This window comes from Lygodium microphyllum, chromosome 25 (genome assembly GCF_053477565.2).
Source record: "Lygodium microphyllum isolate KBCC chromosome 25, Lygodium_microphyllum_v1.1.10, whole genome shotgun sequence".
NCBI lineage: Eukaryota > Viridiplantae > Streptophyta > Polypodiopsida > Schizaeales > Lygodiaceae > Lygodium > Lygodium microphyllum.
Window position 1 is genome coordinate 107,779,921 of NC_141159.1, and position 20,872 is coordinate 107,800,792.

The window sequence follows — 20,872 nt, forward strand, 5'->3', positions numbered from 1 at the left end:
CCAATATGGCCAATCCCATTAGTTTGGCAGAGCTCAAATGTGAGTGCAAGTTGGGAGGATGCTTATATGGAATCTGGATGTCTGCGGCATGAATAATAGGATACGTCTAAGGTAGCTGTGCAAAAGGTGTTGAAAATACTACAGAACTTCAAAGATGGAGAAAGCTCTTAATGTTCCTCCTCCTGCCCCAATTCCCAAAACAGTGTGTGGATAGGAAACTTCCCATTGTAAAGTTGTCAAGATTCCCAAATTGACATGTTTGTTCCAAGTGTTTTTCATGTCTTGGAAGCCTTCATCATGAGATTTGGGATACTTTAGAAAGTGTATGTGCAACTACAAGTAAATATTGTTCATGCTCGTGGAAGTAAGGTATATCTGCTTTAGTAATACCGAATGGTGCTAAAGCCATAGTGCTTGCAAGATTGGTTGAGATTGCTCCTATGCTAACTTGTATTCTCTAATAGAGTTTTGGTAAGCTTCAAATATTTTCTGATGGAGCTTGATGGAGCTGAGAGTGAATGCGACAGATAGCACACGTGGAGAGTAGAGAGCAGTAGAAAGGAGAGTGAGCACGACACCTTTGATGTTCGGTACTAAGACTAGTGTACCTCTTTAGGTTTTAGATAGATATATATGAAAGTACAAATGTGCTAAGGGTGTGTTCACACCCGTGCACATATAAAAGGCACGATGACCCTTTATTCCCAACAACCTCCCACCTAAAGGCAATGTGCCTTAAGAGGAGAAAAGAATGGGCTAAGTCTAGGTATGTACAAAGCTGAAATACATATACCTATCCAACTCCCATCATCTGTCGGCAATGAGCAAACCGCTCTGCTGGAAGACCCTTCGTGAGAAGGTTTGCAGGATTATCATCTGTATGCACTTTGACAAGCTCAATGCTCTTCCTGTCAAGTACATCTCTAATGAAGTGATACTTCACTTGTATGTGCTTCATCTTTGCATAAAAGACGGGATTCTGTGCTAGCATGATAGCACTTTGACTATCACAATGGAGAACATGTAACTTTGTAATGCCAAGCTCTCCCACCAAACGTAAAAGCCATAAAGCCTCCTTGCATGCCTTAGTGGCAGCCACATACTCTGCCTCTGTAGTAGACAATGCAATATACTTTTGTAGCTTGGAGATCCAAGAGATTGCTCCTCTTGTGAAGATAAATACACCTGTGAAGGTAAATACATACCCAGAAGTGGACTTTCTACAGTCCGCATGACCAACATAGTTTGCATCCGTAAAGCCAACGACAGATGCCTTGTGCTTTTCAAAGTAGATGTACAAATCCTTTGTGCCTTTGAGGTATCTCATAATACATTTCACTGCTTTCCAATACTTTTTACTAGGATTTGCCATGTATTTGCTAACCTGTCCCACTGCAAAGGCAATGTTAGGATGTGCAGTAACCATAGCATACATCAAGCTGCCAACAGCTGAAGCATTTGATATCTTGGCCATTTCAGCCTTCTCATTATCAGATGTAGGGCTATCCTTTACACCGAGTTTCACATATGGAGGCAATGGAACCCCAATTGTTTTTCCCTTCTCCATATTGAAACGTTGTAAAACTTTGGAGATATACTCCTGCTGAGATAGATAGAGTAATCCTTTTGACCTATCTCTAAGTATTCACATGCCAAGAATGTGATTTGCATCACAAAGATCCTTCATGTCAAAGCTGCCATGAAGACTCTACTTCAGTGAGTCCAAGGCATGAGTATCCATGCCAGCAATCAACATGTCATCAACATACAAAACCAAGATAATCAGGCTGCCATTTGTTGCCTTCTTGGTGTACAAGCAATGATTCACTTGACTTCTATGAAAACCTTGAGACTGCATGAATGTATCAAACCTCTGATATCATTCTCTTGGTACTTGTTCCAGCCCATATAAACTCCTTTTGAGTTTACATATCATCTTCTCTTTCCCTTGTTCAACAAACCCTTCAGGTTGCTGCATATATATGTCTTCATGCAGATCACCATGTAAGAATGCAGTCTTTACATCCATCTGTATGAGCTCCATATCTTCAGCTGAAACCAAGCCTAAAATGGTTCTCAATGTAGTCATCTTGACTATAGGAGAGAAGATCTCATCAAAGTCAACTCCATGTTCCTGCTTGTACCCCTTCGCAACCAATCTTGCTTTATACTTTGGTGAGGAACCAGAAGCGACCTTCATCTTGTAAACCCATTTCAACCTTCATCTTGTAAACCCATTTGCATGGAAGGGTTTTCTGCCCTTTAGGCAACTGCACCCAGTCCCAAGTGCCATTTTTCTCAAGAGATTCCATCTCTGACAACATGGCTTTATACCATTTCTTGTTGTCCTGTCTGTCCATTGCTTCCTTGAAGCAAAACGGTTCACCACAGTTTGTCAGCACGACATAATCAGCCACATTGTTTGCACCAGGAACAAATGTATTAGGTTATCTATAGCCCTAACCAATGGTCATTGTTTGCTGGCTGTTGAGCCTACAAATTTCCATTTTCAGCTTGCTGTCCTGGCATTTCAGCCTGCAAATCAGCATTAACAACTTGCTGTCCTAGCTGTTCCTACACATCCAGTGGCTCATCATAATGGGCAATGGTTGGCTGATCATTTCTAGCATTATTTTTTGCATTTGCAGGTTCATTTACAGCAGGTATTTGCTGCTGTACAACGGGCACATTTTGCTGTCCAAAAGGTATTTCTTCTTGGAATACAACCCTACGAACTTCCTCTGTTCTTTCAGGCTGTTTGTGCATGTGATCCTCTCGGAAGATAACATCATTGCTGTGTACTACTTTTCTTTTCTCGGGATCCCATAATCTATATCCCATTTCACCTTCATCACCATATTCTAGGAAAATACATTTACAAGACTTTGGCTCAAGTTTGCTGCGTTCTTCCTTACGTATGTGCACAAATGCTTTGCAGCCAAACACTTTCAAGTGTGCATACGAAGGTGGCTTGCTCAACCACGCTTCTTGGGGAATTGTCATTTTCCATCCAAAACCCCCCCCCTCCCCCCCCCTCCCCCTGTAAGAGCTTTGTAGCTATACCATGCCGTTGCTACCGATTGCACCTATATAGGGAGTAGTAGTGACTCAAAGCCCTGCCTTGTTTCCACTTTACGTGTGATTCCCTATACCCAGTGGTGAACCCTCTTATGTGCGGCGTCACGAGGGTGTAGTCCTGGGATGTGTCTATGTTGTCCCGCTTTTTGGATTGAATAATACAAGAGTATACCTTGAGCTCATATATCGTGTTACCTTTCTGTGCCGTGTTGAGTGCGTAACGAGTGTAGGTTTATCACACTTGGTATCAGAGCAACTCTTGCTCGGAGTGAAGGAGTGCTCGCGGAAGCAGGAGGAAAAATCCAGTGCCCCGAAGAGATCGAAGTCGTAACGACCCATAGCGCGACGCCCCGCGTCGTGTCGCCCCACGTTGCGACGCCCCCCCCCGACGCGTCGCCCCGGCGTGACGCCCCAACCTCGACATCCCACCATCTGAAGACGTGACGCGGCTTCCCCGCGGCACGACCCACATCACCATAGGCGAAACGCGGCTTCCCCGCGTCGACACCACCAACAACCACATGGAGGACGAAAGGGAGAACGTCACCCTCCCAACACTGGAGGAGAGGAAGAAGAGTAGGGGGCAAGAATGGAGAGTGGCCCAAGAGGAGAAGGTGGCCGGACTAGAAAGACAATTAGATGGTATGTTAGGCATGCTGGAGTCAATATGGAGGAACATGCAGATGAAGGAAGAGGAGGAAGAAAGGAGAAAGAAACTAGAAGTGGAGCAGGGCTATAGAGAATGGGTGATACAACAACAAGAAGAGGAGAAAAGACACAAAATGCAAGAGGAGATAGATAGAATGGGTAGAGAAGAGACATCTAGGAGGGCGCAAGATACAAGGAAAGAGAAGGAGAAAGTAGTAGAGTTAGGTAGCAAAAAGAAAGACAAGAAGAAAGAGAAGAAGCACCACCGTAAAGAGGAGGAAGATAGTGATAGTTCAGAAGACGATTATGGAAAATTCAAGATGCCCTAACCAGCCAAATACAAGGGAGAGAGAGATGGGTTGGTTCTGAAGAAATGGATCGCAGAGGTAGACAGATACTTGAAGTATTCACGCATAACAGAAGACAGGAAGGCGGAGGTGGCAGCCATTTACTTGGAGGAGGACGCTGCCAGTTGGTACCTGCTGGAGCAAGAGCAGGGCCACACCATCTTTTCATGGGAAGAACTACAGGAAGAATTGAAGGACTACTTCATTCCAAAGATGGAAAAGTTCAAAGTAAGAGATGAATGGAGGAACCTCAAGCAAACACAGGGAAAGATGAAAGAGTATGTCTTCATGTATAGGCAAATCATGCTACAGCTACCAAACATGGATACAGACACTAAACTACATGGATTTCTGTTTGGGATGCAAGAATGGGCTAGAAGAGATGTGGAGAGTCAGGAACCAACAAGCTTAGCAGAGGCCATGAGAATGGCCGATAGACTGGTGAACCTGGAAGGTAGAAGAACAGCACAAGGGAATCAAAACAGGTTCAACAACAATTTCAGCAACACCTTCAACAACAACAACTCATGGAACCAGAGGCCCAATGACCCTAGAGGGGCATTCACAGATACAAGGAGCCAAAACACCACTACCACCACGGCCGTATCACAAACCGCATTAGTACCAAGAGGAGCAGCAGGAAGATGAGGAAACAATCACTACAGGCCAACCCCTAGCACATCGTATGGGCCCGCAGGATCAAATACATCATGGTGGAGACCCCCAGGCCCTTCGACTGGCATCCGATGCTTCAAATGCGAGGGTCCACACTATCAAAACAGATGTCCAATAGAAGATACAGCTTCATCAAGTGGACCAAGGGTGAATGCAACTTGTGCATATGGAGGAGAAGAACCACAACCACTGCGTATCCAGGAAATTCCAAATGGGAGTGTCAGTTAGTGCCCGACCCCAATGCATGGCAGCCAGGGTAGCGGCAGTCCACCACCTATACATCAAAGGCCGAGTGGGCGAAGGAAACCAACCTATCATGGTGGACACAGGAGCAACACACAACTTCATGACACCAGGGTGTGCAGCAGAGCATGGATTGAAACTATCAAAGGCCCCAGAAGGATTACCAGTAACATTCGCACAAGGAGAAGCCAAGGAAGTAAAACAAGTCTTTGCAGTCCAAGTGGAAGCCGACAAGTCGAAAGCGAAACTCAACTTCTTAGATGGCCTGTACTGAAAACTGTAAGAGAAGTGCGGGAGTTCCTCGGCTTCACAGTATTTTGTCGGAGGTTCATCAAAGATTACAGCCTCATCACTGCCCCCCTCTCCCACCTCACCAAAGAAGATCACTCTTTTACATGGGGGAACGCGCAACAGGAAGCCTTTGAGCAGATGAAGAAGTGCATGAGCCAAACTTCCGTCCTAAGGGTGCCAAATTTCACCAAACCCTTTGAAATTTCTACAGATGCATCTGACTACGGCATAGGAGGTGTATTGGTCCAAGAGGGTCACCCCATTGCGTATGAATCAAAGAAATTTACCGATGCTAAAACAAGATGGAGCACACATGAGAAGGAAATGTTGGCAGTCATCCACTGCCTTAGAAAATGGAAGCACTATGTTCAAGACAAGCATACAATAGTCTTCACCGACAATATCTCCCTCAAGTACTTCCAATCCCAACCCAAGTTATCAGCAAAACAAGCCCGCTGGCTAGACTTCCTAGCCGAATTCGACGTGGAGATTAAGCACAAGCCCGGCTCTACTAACAAGATAGCAGATGCCTTGAGCCAGAAAGCTGACCTGAAAGCTGTCAGTGTGGTCAGCAGCAACTTCATAGAACTTGTCAAAGAGGCCCTAGAACAAGATCAAGAAATGCACAAGATAATCAAAGATGTGGAAGCAGAGAAGACACCACATGGAATGTACACCTTAGAGGAGGGTATTCTATTTTTAGGCAAGAGATTGTATATCCCCAACAATGTGGAATTGAAGAAACTCATCCTGCATGAGATACACGACGGCAAGATTGGAGGCCACAAAGGGCAAAGCAAAACCTTGGAGGCCCTTAGGAAGCAGTTCTTTTGGCCGAATATGAAGGAAGAAGTGATAGACTACATCAAAACTTGCCCCACTTGCCAAATGGTCAAAGCACCAAGATCAAGACCAGCAGGATTACTACAACCATTACCAGTACCCAACCGCCCATGGGATGTCATCAACATGGACTTCATTGTGGAACTACCTGAGTCCCATGGGTACACAATCATCTTTGTAGTGGTGGACTATTTTTCCAAACAGGCTCACTTCATCCCGGCCAAACCACCACTGAATGCCAAGGAGGTAGCACGCCTCTTCTTCACACATGTATTCAAACTGCATGGCTTACCACTGGCCATTGTATCAGATAGAGATGGAAGATTCATGAGCGACATGTGGAAGGAACTTTTCAAGACTCTGGAAACACAACTGAGATTCTCATCACCCTTCCACCCGGAGACAGATGGACAGACAGAACGAGTCAACCAAGGCATCGAAGATTATCTCCGCAGCTATGCCCGAGTGGACCAGAAAGATTGGGGCTTGTACCTTGATGTCTTGGAATTCCACTATAATAGCTCCATCCACTCGGCAATGGGTTACACTCCCTTCGAGTTAGCCACAGGAAAAGAAGTCATTACCCCACTGGCCTTAGCATCCGGGGCGGCCAAAGCGGAGGATCAAGATGCAGAAGAATTCTTGAAGAAATGGAGAGATCGCAATGCAGCAGCTAAGCAAAGCCTCGAGTAGAGCAAGATAACCATGACAGAGTAAGCAAACAAGAAGAGAAAGGCTGTACTATTCGCCAAAGGAGACATGGTCCTAGTGAGCTCTAAGAATATGTCACTTTCCAAAAACATGACCCCCTAGTTCAATCACCGCTCTATGGATCCTACCGAATCACTCAAGTGCTGAACGAAGTCACCTACAAGCTGGACCTGCCAGACAATGTTTGTGTTCATAATGCATTTCATGCTCGTCTTCGGCGCAGGTTCTATCCCGACAACCAATTGGGACGGCGCGTACCAATGCTCCATTCCAACGGTCCCTTCGAAGTAGAAGCATTCCTTCGACGCCGGGAACAAAGAGGCTTCCCCGAATACCTCACTAAGTGGCGCGGGCGTCCACTCAAGGAGGCCACTTGGATCTCAGAAGCGGAGGCCCGCGAACGCGGAAAGGATGCCTTCGCCCTTTGGCTCGAGGAGAACCCCCCTGCTCCTTCCAACGACCCTTCAGCCTTTCCAGTACTTCAACAAATAATGCGGTTCTCAAGCATAGACCCCACACGTGCCTCCACTCCTCAAATGTAATCAAGTCAAGGGTGGACCCGCATGGTAGCAATCATCAAAAAAATAATTCCATCAAATAAAAAGCCCCCAACGTCCTAGTGCGGCAGACACTGGCCAGTCTGATAGCATAGACTGTGTTAAGACCCCGCGGTCTCCTTAGACCGGCAGACACTGACCAGCTTGATAGGAAAAGCTGTGTTAAGACCCCGGATGAGTCAAAATAACAAACGCTACCCTTAGATTGCTGAGGTCAGCAATCTAGTAAGCGGGGGTGAGTGTAAGGGCTTTGTAGCTATACCATGCCGTTGCTACCGATTGCACCTATATAGGGAGTAGTAGTGACTCAAAGCCCTGCCTTGTTTCCACTCTACGTGTGATTCCCTATACCCAGTGGTGAACCCTCTTATGTGCGGCGTCACGAGGGTGTAGTCCTGGGATGTGTCTATGTTGTCCCGCTTTTTGGATTGAATAATACAAGAGTATACCTTGAGCTCATATATCGTGTTACCTTTCTGTGCCGTGTTGAGTGCGTAACGAGTGCAGGTTTATCACACTCCCCCCCTCCCCCTTTTCCCCCAAAGACCTGTTCAGTGACCCATTAATCAAGTGAACAGCTCTCATAACAGCCTCTGCCCAAAAGCCATGGGTTAATGCAGCATGAGATAGTATCATATGGACCTTATCCTGTATGGTACGATTCATACGCTCTGCAACTCCATTTTAGGGTGGATTATGAGGGGCAGTGAGCTTCCTCTTTATCCCTTTGCTGTCACAGACACTGCTCTTCTTAGGCTGACTCTCTTTCTTCTCTTCCTTGCTATCATCTGTCTTCTTGCCCTTTTCTTTCTCTTTCTTCGATTTATAGTAGTCACGTTTAAAGTGACTCTTCTTGTCACAATGATGGCATTCAACATCCTTACCACGTGATTTACTGCGTCCCTTGTTATTAGATTTGCCTTTCTACTGCGATCTGCCCCTAGTATGCAAAGCACTGGAAGACTTATTGGATGCATTGTTATGTTGATTCATTTCTTCCATGAGTAGAGCACTCTCTACATCAGCATACAAAAGCATCGCATTAGAATTGCTCACAACAGTCCTGAATGTATCTCAACTCTCTGGCAGACATTAAACGCTACATCTCTAGTGTCACCAACTGACACTTATGGCCAAATGAATGACCTAGGCCAACAATTGACACTAGATACCACCAAGTACATGTGCAACATAACATATAGTAACTTTTGTTTGACATCTTGTGATTTTCTCGGGTCTCGGATCTCGGGCTCGTAAATTTACTCTAATCCTTGTTGCACCTCACATGTACAACATTTAGTTAATCATGTGATTAAAAATTAATCCACAGGTTAAGTGAGGTTTCAAAAATACATGTCCTCATGACACCCTACATTCACTTCCTCTTCACCTCCGTCTTCCCATAGCTTTTTGGATTATGGCGGTCAACACCCTGCTAAACCCTATAATGGATGCTTTTGATGATGACTTCTTTCTTGTTGTCCCCGCTGTGGAATCCGAAGACTCCCCGCCCGTTCGTCTTGTCCCTATCGCTAGTGCCTTTGCCGAAGCTTCAATGGTTTTTCACACATAGCCATTCCAATTCACTTCATCCATGGACTTGGCTGCAAGGCTCTCTAGTTGGGGCACTCCAATTTTGCTCATTAGGGCATTGTATCTTTAACTAGAGAATAGTGTGTGGACCATCTTCGCTTGCAACTTGACTTCAGGATCTGGAATATCAGCCAAGCTGATGCCGTCATTGGTATGGACTAGGGCTTTGTCCATTCCCAGCATGCCGTAGATGTCCCTCTTAGGTTGCCTCTCAACCTTGTTGACTAGGCCCAATGCTTTTTTCACTACTTTTGGGCTCAATTTCACCTCAACCTTGCGAGATTTTTCTCCTTGTTGTACTATTACAGTGCCGTAGTTCTTATTAACATCGAAGGTCCTTAGGAACTCCGCGTTGCTATAGTCAATAGCTTGTCCGACCTTCTCCACGTACTTTTTCATGTTGCATTGGCCAACAAGCTACTTCACTGCCGATTTTTCCATGGCCATGTCGTCCAAGTTCATGATGCTCCTGAACTTGAATCGGTTGAAGGCCTTGATCTCCGCTGTTAGGCCTTACTTCACCTATTCTTCTTTTGTGAACGGAAGCTTGCCTTTGTCTTGGCCCAACATCGTAGGTTCCTGTCCCAACACCACAGCTTACCATTAGTTTTCTTGAGATAACTCTTGCAAAACGATAAGCAGGTAGTGAAAGTAAGCTATGGAAAGACGAAATGCTTAATTTTAACAAGGAACTTTTGCTTCAAGCAATCCAAGCAATCCAAAGAATTTATGACTATTTTCCTCAATCATAAGTTGATTTTTATCCATTCTTTAAACATTGGCTGAGGTTTAAGACATGTTTAACTTTCCACCTTGCCCCTCCCCCTCGAGGAATGATACGAATCCTTCCTAAGAATGCGGAATGAAGGGTTAAGGGCATTAAGTGCAAGTGTGCGAGGCTTTACTTTTGCATTAGCCAAGCTTAGAAGTGTGGATTATATTCCAAGTGAGCATGACGGTCCATGTCGTGAGGTTTAATACCTACATATGTAATGCAGGTTAGGACATAAGTTAGGAAGACATTGGAGTTGATCTTGTTGGCAATGTGTAGCTCTTTCTCGGTAAGGACTCGATCTAAATAGGGGTGGGCCGTGTTATGATATTCTAAGGATTGATTGCGAGTGATGGCCAATATTCTAAAGGAGGTAGGAGCCACGTAAGTCTGGTCATACTCAGAGGTTTTGATGGCACATCTCTGCTCGGCATTGGTCATGTAGCCCTCTTGTTGCCATTGAAGACGGAGAGTGTACCATTTGCGTAGAAAGGAGGAGTCAGTGATGGCTAGCTTTTTAAGTTCTTCTAGCTCTGGGCTTGCGGCAGAGACTTTGCTCTTGCTATAGGAGGCGATTAGCCTTTGTTTACGAGCTTGCTCGCGAGAATTCTCAGTGGTGAATAATTTCTCGGCTACCATGGGAACTTTAATGAACATGAACTCGGATTCTTCCCAAGTATATAGCATCGTGCGTACATTAGTTGCCCAAGGCTCATCCAAGAGGCCTAGGTCCAATCATGCATAGCTTTTAGGAAGCATTGTGAAGGCAGGGTCCAAGCATCTAATGCATGTAACCAAGTTATCCCCCGTATTCGCAGCTAGATCAGAGGCCAACATAAGAATAGATCTCTGCTCATAAGAGGGTTTAAGGCATGTAGGAGGTTGGGCCTGGATAGCTCAGCAAGTGGTGTCTGCCGCTTCGACTGATCCTTAGGGTGTGGGCTAGCCACTTGTGTGAGGGGCTTGGTTTGGGGCGTAGACATTGTGCTACTTGTTGGTTGTGAAGCCGTCAGGGCGCTAGCAGTGATAGGTTGAGTTAGTTTAGGGATAGCTAGTTGCGGTTTTGGTTGGTAGACTTGTTGAGGTTCGACGGGTTTGGTTTTTGACTCAAGCGGTTTAGCAGGCTTAGGTGGCTTACTAGTCGTTGGAGATGGTTAATAGCAATTGGTTGAAGGGCACATGTGCTACTCTTGATCTTAGGCATTCAAATCCAGTTGTTGCTCTCATAGTAGCCTTGTGTGCGCAATACCTATCGCGGCTTGATTGTTCGTCGTGTTCTAGAGCGCCAACTATGTCTCCTACGCTTAGGATGGATTGTTTGGGAGTCATGGGTCCTTGTAGGTTGGCTCTTAGATGGCAGTGATTGGTGTTTAGGTACCCATTTTAGTTGTTGCTTAGCGGTCTTGGTTGCGTTTCGCTTGGATTGGTCGGTCTTGGCAGGGTGGTTTCATGATCCCCATCTTAGACTTTGTGTTAGATAGTACTATTGGTGGCACTGTGGGCTTGGGGTGGAGCCACGTTGCCCTTGCTGAAAGTCGTTACTATCCTCATAGTGCCAATGGTGAGGTGAATGTGCCGCGAGTTATAATCGACGTTGCAATGTGCCTGCTTCTTGAAAGTGCGTCCTAGCAGCGATTCCTTACCTGTGGTTTCAGTATTAGGTAGCACATAGAAAATCATGGGTAGGCTTTCAATCTCGATAGAGATCACCACTTTGCATTTCCCTAGCAGAGGGTAGGATTGTCTCCCAAACAGGTTGAGCTTCACATTCGTGGGCTGGGGAGCTGGGGCTAACCAATGAGAGCTCAATGTTCGTGAGTAAGGATGTTGAAGCCAGCCCTCTCATCAATGAGTGCATCAAAAGTGCTTGTCTTTTGAGCAGCAACTGTGATTCGTAGGTAAGTAGATTCTACTGCCTTCTCATCCGTATCCTCGATTTCCATGTTGGTGGCCACTCTCACGTTGACAGGCGCCTACAGCATGGGCAGCTCGTGCAATGGATGAGTTGGAGGATAGGACTTCTTGAAATGACTGCTAATAAAGAAGCCAATGCCCTCTCCCTCTAAGGTAGCTCTACATTGCTTGTTTGACTAATATTGCGGACTGTGAATGTTGGGAATAAAGGCCTTGTGCCTTTAAATGTGCTCGGGTGTGAACACACCCTTAGCACTTGTACTTACACATATATATCTATCTAAAAACCTAAAGGTACTCTCTTATCATTGTACCTATAAATGTGCTCACTCTCTACTCTGCTCTATCTCACACTCTCTTTGTCTCTCCGTGCCTGAGAAAGACTAACTGTCTCGATCTCCGTGCCTTATCCATCACTACAAATTGGTATTAGAGCGAAGGTTAAAGAGTTTGTACTTCTCAGAGTTCGAGCAAGAGTTGACAAGCAGGTGTGCAGGTCATGAAGTCGTTCTTTGACCTGGAAAGCAGGCGGGAGGCAGTCGGTTGCAGTAGTTGACAGTCGATTGCAGCAGTTGACGAGCGCCAGACGAAAAGGGCGACCAGGTCTGAGACCATGCTGTAGACCAGCGTCGACAAGGCAGTTAGGCGGCAGCTGTTTGCGATTGGCCAACTACAGGTCGACGTTTTCAGTGACTGGGTGATTGGGCGAAAAGCGGTGTGAGGGACTGGGCGACTCAAGCGCGAGCAGACAGGCAGGCGTCGTCAGGGGTCAACAGAAACACCCCCCCCCCCTCCCCGCCCCGTCATTTTGTAAAGCTTTTTCTTTCAAATCTTTTTTTTGAATATCCTCTTCCTTGACGGGAGTACACACGCCAGAAGCACAGAACACAGATCTATGAGGATTCGAGCTAGAAAATTTGGGGATTTTCCCGGATTGGACATAGTTCATACCTGTCAGTGACTATCGAGTCAGAAATTGCAGACATTGCGAGGGCTGACCCAAATTAATTTGGGGATTTTGCCAAATTAGTCAAAATTTTGCCCCCTTTTGAGCAAAATTTCTTGACATTGGATCCTAGAAAATTTGGGGCTTTTCCCAGATTTGGTGAATGTGATGTAGGAGAAACAAATCTGCCTCAGAATTTGCAGGAATTTGTGACATTTTGTCCCTGACATTTGGGGCTTTTCATGTACATGCACAAATTGGGTTGAAATTAACCCAATTTCTCGACATTGAGGCACATTGGATCCTGTGCAATTTGGGGCTTTTGCAGTTTGGGCAAAATCTGTGCAGCATTTGGTCATTTTATGTGCATGCAGGTTGAATTTCACGCAGTTTGGACATCAACACTTGGTAAAATTTGGGGGTTTTGCTGAAATTGCTCTATTTTGGCAAAGTTGGACTGTTTAATGCATGACAGAGAAAATGCAAATGTGTGGTTGATGCTTTGAGCATAAAATTTTGGGGCTTTTGATCATTCGTGTCAAATTTTATGCCTGTGGGTACATGTACAACAGAAATTTCAGCTAAAATTTGGGATTTCTCATGTAATCTGATGCATATTCCCTTGGAACAGCTGTAATCAGTTGTGGAATGTTGTAGCACATGGTTTGGTGCTTCTGAAAATTTAATTACAGATCTGAAATCTGTGCTTCTGTGTGGTCATTTATTGCTGATTGGTACTTGTTTGTACCTTGGTCACTTGAGTGACAGTTTTGGGCCTGGATTTGCTGTTTTTTGGTCACATTTAGGCTGAAAATCATGGCTGGCAGCAATGACAGCAGTAATCTGATGCACATAAAGAAGTTTGAAGGCACACATAACTTTGCAGCTTGGCAAAAGTAGTGCTACAATATCCTGTTGCAAAAGAAGCAGGCAAAGCTGATCAAAACCAAAGGGACAAAGCCCGCGGACATGGAACAGGATGATTGGGATGAGTTATATGAGCTTGCACGCTCAACCATAGAGCTATTGATTTCTGATGCCTTGCTGTTCAACATTGAAGGTTTGGATTCTGCATATGCTATATCGACTAGACTGGAAGAACTGTATGCACAAAAGAGTGCTGCAAGCAAAGTGTATTGGCTGAAAAAGCTTATGGATTTGCATATGAAAGAGGGTACAGCAATGTCTACTCACTTGAGTGATTTTAACTCCATTTTCAGCCAATTGGTTGCCTTGAATTTCATGATTGATGAGGAATTCAAGGCTACTTTCTTGCTTTGCACTCTACCAAAGAGTTGGGATACATTCGGGACTACTATGAGCAATTCTAATGTGATCCTTTTGTATGCTGATGTAGAGGCTCTACTTATGGAAGAAATAAATCGGCAGAACAATGCATCCAGTAAGTCTTCTAGTGCTTTGCATACTAGGTGCAGATCACAGCGAAAGGGCAAATATGATAGCAACCTACGTAGTAAATCACGTGGCAAAGATGTTGAATGTCATCATTGTGGCAAGAAGGGTCACTTTAAACGTGATTGCTACAAATGGAAGAAAGAGAAAGGAAAAGGCAAGAAGACAGATGATAGCAAGGAAGAGAAAAAGGGCAGTCAGCCTAAGAAGAGCAGTGTAAAAATTGAAGAGGTGAATGTAGTCACTCATGACAATGATAGTGGGAGTGATGTACTCTTTGTCTCTTTACACTTTGGTGCACATGCTTTACTTGCAGATACGGATGATGACATGCATACATGGGTTCTTGATTCAGGTGCTTCCTTTCACGTCACCCCTCATCGTGACTGGTTCTCTACCTATATAGGGGGTCGACATGGTGTTGTCCATCTTGGGGATAACTATGCATATGACATTTCAGGTATTGGCAGTGTGCAGTTACAGTTTCAACATGGCTCTGTCTTTACACTTCAGTATGTACGGCATGTACCTCAACTCAAGAAGAGCTTGATTAGCATAGGGCAGCTAGATGATGATGGTTTTTATACCACCTTTGGTGATGGAAAATGGAAGATCTGTAAGGGATCTAGGGTTATTGCCAGAGGTTGCAAGAGTGATACTTTGTATCCACTTCATGTATCTAGTGTGCGTGACCATGTTGTTGCCGTGACCGAGTAGCCAAGCGTTCCTTTGTGGTATGGCCGGTTGGGACACATGAGTCAAACAGGAATGAAAGTGCTTTCTCGTTTGGGTTACTTGCCTTGTATTCGTTATGCTGATTTTGAGCACTGTGAGCATTGTATTTATGGCAAACATGCACAGAGATCTCACGTTGTACAACAGCAAATACCTGCTGTAAATGAACATGTAAATGCAGAAAATGATGCTGGAAATAATTATCCAACTATTGCCCATGATAATGATCCACTACATGTGTAGGAACAGCTAGGACAGCAAGCTGTTAATGCTGATTTGCAGGCTGAAATGCCAGGACAGCATGCTGAAAATGGAAATTTGCAGGCTCAACAGCCAACAAACAATGATCATTGGGTTAGGAGATCATATAGGGCTACTAGACAACCTGACAGATTTTTTTCTGGTGCAAATAATGTGGCTGAATATGTCATGTTGATAGGCTGTGGTGAACAGTCTTGCTTCAAGGAAGCAATGGACAAACGGGACAACAAGAAATGGTATAAAGCCATATTGTCAAAAATGGAATCTTTTGAGAAAAATGACACTTGGGATTTGGTGCAGTTGCTTAAAGGGCAGAAAACACTAACATGCAAATGGGTTTACAAAATGAAGGTTACTGCTGGTTCCTCACCAAAGTACAAAGCAAGATTGGTTACAAAGGGGTACAAGCAGGAGCATGGAATTGACTTTGATGAGATTTTCTCTCCTGTAGTCAAGATGACTACATTGAGAACCATTTTGGGCTTGGTTGTAGTTGAAGATATGAAACTCATACAGATGGATGTAAAGACTGCATTTTTACATGGTGATCTGCATGAGGACATATATATGCAGCAGCCTGAAGGGTTTGTTGAACAAGGGAAAGAGAAGATGATATGTAAACTCAAAAGGAGTTTGTATGGGCTGGAACAAGCACCAAGAGAATGATATCAGAAGTTTGATACATTCATGCAGTCTCAAGGTTTTCATAGAAGTCAAGTGGATCATTGCTTGTACACCAAGAAGGCAACAGATGGCAGCCTGATTATCTTGGTTTTGTATGTTGATGACATGTTGATTGCTGGCATGGATACTCATGCCTTGGACTCACTGAAGTAGAGTCTTCATGGCAGCTTTGACATGAAGGATCTTTGTGATGCAAATCACATTCTTGGCATGCGAATACTCAGATATAGGTCAAAAGGATTACTTTATCTATCTCAGCAGGAGTATATCTCCAAAGTTTTGCAACGTTTCAATATGGAGGGGGAAAAAAAAATTGGGGTTCCATTGCCTCCATATGTGAAACTCGGTGTAAAGGATAGCCCTACATCTGATAATGAGAAGGCTGAAATGGCCAAGATACCAAATGCTTCAGTTGTTGGAAGTTTGATGTATGCTATGGTTACTATACATCCTGACATTGCCTTTGCAGTGGGAGTAGTTAGCATATACATGCCAAATCCTAGTAAAAAGTATTGGGAAGCAGTGAAAGGTATTATGAGATACCTCAAAGGCATAAAGGATTTGTGCATCTACTTTGGAAAGCACAAGGCATCTGTCGTTGGCTTTACGGATGCAGACTATGTTGGTTATGCGGACTGCAGAAAGTCCATTTCTGGGTATGTGTTTACCTTCACAGGAGGAGCAATCTCTTGGATCTCCAAGCTACAAAAGTGTGTTGCATTGTCTACTACAGAGGCAGAATATATGGCTGCCACTGAGGCATGCAAGGAGGCTTTATGGCTTTCACGTCTGGTGGGAGAGCTTGGCATTGCAAAGTTACATGTTCTCCATTGTGATAGTCAAAGTGCTATCATGCTAGCACAGAATCCCGTCTTTTATGCAAAGATGAAGCACATACAAGTGAAGTATCACTTCATTAAAGATGTACTTAACAAGAAGAGCATTGGGATTGTCAAAGTGCATACAGATGATAATCTTGGAGACCTTCTTACGAAGGGTCTTCCAGCAGAGCGGTTTGCTCATTGCCGACAGATGATGGGAGTTGGATAGATATATGTACATACCTAGACTTAGCTGATTCTTTTTTCTCCTCTTAAGGCAAATTGCCTTTAGGTGGGAGGTTGTTGGGAATAAAGGCCTCGTGTTTTTAAATGTGCTCGGGTGTGAACGCACCCTTAGCACTTGTACTCTCACATATATATCTATCTAAAAACCTAAAGATACTCTCTTGTCATTGTACCTACAAACGCGCTCACTCTCTACTATGCTCTATCTCACACTCTCTCTGTCTCTCCGCGCCTGAGAAAGGCTGACTGTCTCGATCTTTGTGCCGAACCCATCACTACACTGAAAGGCCCTAAGCCTGTGAATTTCATCTTTTGCTTATGGCCCTTCATTGAGTATAGCAATACTAGGTTCCCTTGCTCGAAGTCACGCTGTTTGACATGCTTGTCAAACCAACTCTTGCGTCTTGCCTTCTCACAGATTAGCGCATGAGTGGCTAGGAGTCGTGTCTCGGAGAGACGTTTCAGCTCTACTAAGCGTTCGGTCCATGCTTCTTTCCCTTTCCATCGCCTTGCATTGCCACTGTTAAGCTAGGGACGAAAAACTCTATTGGCAAAATCCCTTCGGTTTCGTAGGTCAGCTTAAAGGGTGTCTGTCCTACTGCCATCTTATAGGTTGTCCTATAGGCCCATTGTGCTGCCATGAGTTTGCTATCCCAGTTGTTGCGTGAGGCAGAGACTACCTTAGTCAGGACATTCACTAGGATCTTGTTCGTGGGCTCCGCCTAACCCTTAGCTTGAGAGTAGTGAGTGATGATTTCCTATGGATGATCAAGGTGGAAAGCAAGTGGGCAATGATTTCATTAATGAAATGAGTGCCTTGGTTACTAACTAGTTCGATAGGGTAGCCGAATCGTGAGATCACTTGCTCCCAAAGGAACTTAGCCGTGGTTTTAGCATTATTTTTTCTCGTGGCTCGAGCTTCGGCTCATTTTGTAAGGTAGTCTGTCACCATAATGATGTATTTGGCTTGGGAGTACTGTGTCACGGGACTGATTGGCCCAATGAAGTCAATGGCTTACTTTTTGAATGGTTGGTATGCTATGACTTAGATTAACTCTACCCTGTTCTTATGAATGGGACCCTTAGTCCTTTGACACTCCTCACAATGCTTTACGAATTTAGCAACATCGAGGAATAGGGTGGCCACTATAGTTGAGATTGTAGCACCTTGCGGGCTGTAGTGTCTCGTTGTAAGTGTCCTCTTGCAATTCCACCATGCGCTTCCGTTAGCACATCATGCATTTCATGCTCATATATACATCTCTGCAACAGGCCGTCTTGCCCTAACCTATAGAGTTGGCCGACGATCAATTGATAGGGTTGAACCTTAAGGATAAGGCACCTTAGCCTAGCCTTCTCAATAGGTCTCTCTAGTAGTCCGTGCTTTAGAATCTGGACTATTTCGTTAGCTCAATAAGGTGTCAAATCAGCTCTGAATAAATGCCTCGTTGGACACACTAAAAATGTGTGCATTGAGTAGGTCATCCGTAATGCCTTGTCCAGCGGCCTCTCCTGTGGGTATGTGGGACATGTGATTTTCCATGTAGTGTTGCTTGCCCTTGTGTACAACCAGAGAAAAATCAAACTCTAAAAGTAGAAGTAACCATCAAGCTATGCGTCCAGTAGCGCAAGGTTTGTTGACAAGATAAAGCAAGGCTTAATGGTCTACAAAGAAGGTAAAGGGCATGGCCAAAAGATAATGCCGAAACTTCTTTACAACAAATACCATGGCCAAACCTTTCCTCTCCATTGTGGAGTAGTTCATCTTCGTATCCGTGAGTTGTCTGCTAGCAAAGCTCATTGGATAATCAGATTTATGTTCGCCAAGCTTGCACAAAACAGCTTCAATAGCAAACTTTGATGTATCAATATGCACTTGGAATGTTTTGTTCTAGTCTGGGGCTCTTAAAATTGGTGCAGTAGTGAGAGCCTTTTTCAACTTCTCATAAGCACGTTGGCACTCCTTAGTCCACTCAAATACAATCAACAGCTTGTAGAGTGGTCTAGTAATCAATGCGTAGTTCAGAACGAAGTGCTGATAGTACCCTGTGTGTCCTAGGAAGCACTGAACTCCCTTAAAGTTGGTTGGTGGTGGTAAGTTGACAATAACCCCAATCTTCGAGAAGTTAGTGGCAATGCCGTTCTTGGACACCACGTGCCCTAAGGTGCATCTGTGTTTTACTCGGAATCAGCACTTTAGGGGGTTCAAAGAGACTATAGAGCCTACATCGTTCAAAGACTGCGCAAAGCTTATCTAGGTGTTCTTTCTAGCTAGAGTGCACACACAAATTGTCAACAAATACTTCTAGCTCTCGCCTAAGCATGTCCTTGAAGATGGTGCACATTAGACGCTGGAAGGTAGCAGGAGCGTTCATCAGCCCAAACAGCATAACTATGTACGTAAATACACCCCCCTCTGTGGCGGGGTGTACTTGAACTTGGTTGTAACTTGAGAAGTCGTTCAGGAATTTGTAGGCCTCTTTTCTTGCTACTCTCTTAAGCATGTGCTCCGTGTAAGGCAACGGGTAATTCTCTCTCTTAGTCATGGCGTTGATTTTCTTGTCGTTCACGCACACTTGGATTTTTCCGTTCTTCTTCAAGATGATCACAATGGGTGACACCTAGTCCGTATGCTCAATCTCGTAGAGATGAATCTTGTCTTCAATAGCCTATCGATTTCTTTTTTCACAGCGTGAGCATGCTTTGGATTCATTGTGGTAAGGTTGTTGCTTTACTGGTGTTGCGTCAAGAGTCATTGGGATGTTATGTGTTACGACCCTCGGATCAACTCCTTTGAGTTCTCGTCTAAGGACCAGGCAAATACTGTGAGGGGTGAGAGGATCGAGGTGCAGCTGAGAGTGCAGTAGACAGTGTGAGAGTGAGTGAGACAGAGTGAAGCACGACACCCAAAAGAATAGACTGAAAGAGTGTAACATGAAAGTACAAAGTACAACCCTTAAACCTTAGGGTTGTAGGGGGTATTCACACCCGAACACAGTAAGTGCCCATAAGTGTGTAATATAAGCACATAAGAAAATAAGACTATAAGTCTGGGGGAAAAAACCTCTCCTACCGAGAGTAAAAAGTGTCCCAATGTCCTATTGATCACCGACACTCCCATATGAGCGTAGGTGTAAGTGAGGCGTGAGTCAAATACCTAACAAACCCCCCTGGAGTGAAGAGTGATCAAGAGTACAAGGATCATCCGCCACCAAAGGATATCAAATTTAAAGCATCACGAAATGCTTCAAATTTGTCACGAGGAAGAGCTTTGGTGAAGATGTCTGCCACATTACTGGTGGTAGGACAATAGACAAGGCTGATATCACCTGCATGTAGCCTCTCTCTGACAAAGTGATAATGGATCTCAATGTGTTTCGTGCGGGCATGAAACACTGGGTTCCGTGCCACTGCAATGGCACTCTGACTGTCAGTGAACAATGGAGTAGGCTCCGTAACAGATACATCCAGATCAGCTAGCAAGCGTCTAAGCCATACGCATTCAACTGTGGTAGTGAAAGCTGCCTTGTATTCAGCTTCACATGACGATGTGGCAACAGTGGATTGTTTCTTGCTAAGCCAAGAAATGCAAGAAGAGCCAAGAAAGAAACAATTGCCACTAGTGGAGTGACGTGTATCATAATCACCAGGCCAATCAGAATCACTGTAAGCATGTAACTGCAGTGGTCCCCCCTTGGCATAAAGCAACCCAAGAGATCTAGTACCCTGCAAGTAACGAAAAACACGCTTGACAGTTTGCCAATGTGACATACGTGGCTGATGCATATACCTGCTCAAAGCTGAAACTGCAAACTGTATGTCCGGCCTAGTGTTGCATAGGTAGATAAGACATCCAACTGCAGGAGCATATGTATGTATATCAAACAAATCACTGTCATCATATAATGACAGTTTCAGTCCAGGTTCCATGGGGGTACAAACTGGCTTGCAATCCTATAAGCCAAACTTCTCGAGAAGCTGCCCAATATACCTTGACTGTGATAGCCCAATACCTCGAGCATCATGTATGAACTGGATGCCCAAGTAGTAATGCAAAATTCCCAAGTCAGACATGTCAAAAGTTTGCTGCAAAT

General features: G+C 44.6%; 1 protein-coding gene across 1 annotated transcript in view; it reads left to right on the top strand.

Annotated features, from left to right (window-relative positions):
• The window catches only part of LOC148014602 (dynamin-like protein ARC5), a 94,280-nt gene that overhangs the window by 39,362 nt on the left and 34,046 nt on the right, over positions 1-20,872 (top strand). The gene's annotated exons all lie outside the window — the stretch shown is intronic.